We start from the raw sequence: 3,816 nt of genomic DNA, 5'->3' as shown, positions 1-3,816 counted from the left end.
CCGGCCACGACACTATTCGGGATGAGAGTAACAGATCACGGGGAACACGGGGAGACATAGACGGTAGAGATGGAATAGGCCGCGCACATGCCATCCAAACAGAGATCGAGTTAAGGTGGCGGACGAATTCGAAAAGACTTTTTCGGCCGCGGCGCGTCGATTGTCGGTGTGGGGTAAAAAGGGTACTTGATGCGGACGTTCTGGCTTGCATCTCTCACCCTCCCCCCACTCTCCCACTCTCTCGCCCCTCTCTTCCTCTCTCTCTCTCTCTCTCTCTCTCTCTGCTCTCTCTTCATCTCTCTAATGACTATTATATATACTAATATTGATGATATATATCTTTCTCTATATTCTTTTCCTTCCTCTTCTTCTCCAACAAAGGCATGCCACACACACAGCACACACACACACACACCACACAAACACACACACACACACACACACACACACACACACACACACACACACACGCGGCGGCGCCGGCGCACGCACACACCACACTCTCCTCTCTGCTCTCTCTCTCACACACACACACACAACACACACACACCACACACACACACACGCAACGCAACGCACACACACACACACACACACCACACGACAACACACACACACACACAGAACGGTGCGAGATGATCCTTTAGAGGACGCGCTCGGTGTATAGGAGCTATTAGATTACACTTCAATCAAGAAATTGCTCATTGCTCGATCCTCTTCTGCTAAACGGGTGACTGAGAGCGTTAACCGCCGCGCGAGCGAGCGTGGAATTCCCATTTCTCGCGGCATCAAGCTTATTAATGGCAGACAACTCGTCGTATATTTACATTCAGGTTCTTACGAGAACAGGAATTGTTCAGAGGCGACCAGATTCTTCTGTTTTGTATCCATCGCGCTCTTTCGCAGCGACAACTACGAAACACATACACATTATATGTGGGTTCTGGTGTGAAAAGTCATCGAGCGGGCGAGTTTCACCCCCTCCTCCGCCTCCTCCTCTTCTGTCACCCCCTCTTCATCCTCAGCTCTCCATACGCCCTTACATTTTTCTCCCATTCTCGCCCTCCCCCAACTGTGTTGCCTCACGACAACCTGCAACCTACTCTTCCCTTTCCGTTTCTTCCCCTTCCTCTTTTACCACGCCACGAACTTTCCAGCCAATGAGAAATATAAACCCAAACAGAGCAGGTGAACTGCGAAGCCCGCGCGTGTGGACCTATGCGCAACTAAACAGTCGGGAAACGCGTTTAGCATCCCGGCGATACTATGATACCCCGTCTCGATTATGAGACCACTACTATGGCGAGCTGGATTTGCCGGCGGGGGGAGTGAAGACGCGCGCGGTAAAAGTTCACGTGTCACGATCCCATGTTAGAACCCAAGGTTACCCGCGGCGAGTGCCGTAAAGAAAGACGGCGCCACCGAATAGAAAGGCCGAATTGGATTTTATTTTCGAGTCAATCACATCGTTCAAGCGGAAATTTCGGAAGCATGAAATACTGCGGATCATCTGCCCAGCCGAGAAGTGCTTGACGCCTCGCGTCGGAGAGAGTTATTAAGGTGTGGAGTTCTGCTGTGATGTGAACTGAAGTGTAATTAGTAGCATGGAGGATGCGCTTAGCTCCTGTGCCTATTTTAGCGATTGCTGCCACAAACGAAATCATCTACGCTCAGAGAGATCTGCTATGACAAGATAGCTGTGAAATACCTCCAAGGGCGAGAGGAAACAAGTTAGACAGAGAGAGAGAGAGAGAGACAGAGAGAGAGAGAGAGAGAGAGAGGGTGGAGAGGTGATAGAGGGAGAGAAGGACAGACAGACAGAGAGAGATGGGGAGAGAGAGACCGACACAGAGAGAGAGAGAGAGAGGAGAGAGAAAGAGAGAGGGGAAGTGATCGAGGGAGAGAGGGACAGACAGACAGAGAGCGGGAGAGAGACACCGACAGAGAGAGAGAGGGGGGAGAGCGAGGGGGGAGTAATCGATGAGAGAGAGGGACAGACAGACAGAGAGAGAGAGAGAGAGAGAGCGGGAGAGAGAGAGAGAGAGGGGGAGAGAGAGAGCGAAAGGGGGGGGAGACAGATAGGAGAGAGAGGGGAGGGAAAGCAAGAAGGTCTTTTACATCGTCACAACGCGTACTAGTCAATCTTTCAATTTTCCCGCTTAGCAATATATCCGAGTTGGCCGGATGCGTGCGTTTTAATTTTAGAAAAGGCTACATAGAGCATCGCAGGATACAATTAAGTTCTATTTATTATTACGTGTATACGGCAGGTTTCTGTTCATTTGGGAAATTTGTTTAAGGCTGCGGTTAGGGCTTGCTTAACGATTACTGCTTAATGATTACAGTTAGGCTTGGATAACGTACTTAACTTAATCGTTTTTTTCAGTGCAGCAATTAAATTGCTCGGCTGTGCACATACACGTGTGCAGGTTGACATATGCGTGCCAACGTGTGCGTGCCAACGTGTTTTAACGTAGAAGTAAATTTAACTCATTAGTATATTCAAGCAGTCTATTCTAATAATATACAGTCAACTCTTCCAATACCGACCAACCTCGGGACCGTCCGGTTAGATCGGTTTTCTGTGAAGTTTAGTTTACAAGGGGATCGTCTTACGTGCCTCAGATGGGGTTGGAACATTAAATTCGGTTATAAGGGCGTTCGGAATTTGCAGAGTTGACTGTGACTAATGTATAGCATATTCTCATTATAACGCACTAAGGAATTAAACAACTAACGCATGCATGCACACACACACGCACCCACGCACGCACACACACATAAATATGCTTTAGAGTTGCGTGACGACCTGATTGCACTATATAAAGCCCACAGACTGTGACGTAATTTTAATGCAGATGTGGCGGATGTCAGCCGGGAACCCGCGGCCTGCTGATAGTGATAGAAGCCATGTTACTGCTGGTTAAGATTACGGGTTAGCTGGACCAGCGGATACCCCGCATATTAGGAATAGAGAGATGAAAGAGGAAAGGAGAAGGTGGAAAGGGGAAGTAAGAGTGAGAACAAGCGAGAGCGAGAACGCGACACGCACACTCACGATCACATAAACACACACGCACACACACACGCGCGCGCGCACGCACGCACGCACGCACGTACGCACGCACGCACGCACACACGCACACACGCACGCACGCTCGCACACACACACACACACACACACACACACATGTAAACCATAACCTATAGATCACCTGACCTTTAATGCGCGCAGTTGAGTTTTGGTCAGCCACCAACGACGCATAACTTTCGATAATCTGTAATTGGCTTCAGTTCAGACACTGATGATCAGCGCCTAGCAACAGCATCGTTCGTGGATGCGTGCATATATACATATACATATATATATTATACATACATACATACATACATATATACATATATATATATATGTATATATATATATCACGTCGGGCTGCTGCACCTCTGCAGATATGGAGCCGATGTAAAGCGTCAGCCGCCTAAGCCGTATCTGCATAATAAGGCGTCTTTGAAACATAACAAGGTCGATTCCGGCATAGACGTGGCGCGGTGAAGATAACGACGCCGCTGTCAGGGGGCATCGGCGTTTTGCAAACTCGTCGATAGAGCGTTGAAGCGTGTCTCAGATGTCGGTGAATGAAATCGCCGGGCAAATTAGACACGTCGAACGTTTTAGGTTTCAGCGTGACTCGAGCCGTCGTCGCCTCGTCGGCTGAGGCACAACCGCAGCCGGACAGAGATAGCGATGTAGTGCGTGCGCGCGCGTGTGTGTGTGTGCGTGTGTGTGTGTGTGTGTGTGTGTGTGTGTGTGTG

This window comes from Priapulus caudatus, unplaced genomic scaffold, assembly GCF_000485595.1.
Source record: "Priapulus caudatus unplaced genomic scaffold, Priapulus_caudatus-5.0.1 Scaffold29, whole genome shotgun sequence".
Lineage (NCBI taxonomy): Eukaryota > Metazoa > Priapulida > Priapulimorpha > Priapulimorphida > Priapulidae > Priapulus > Priapulus caudatus.
Note: the sequence above shows the minus strand (reverse complement) of the source record.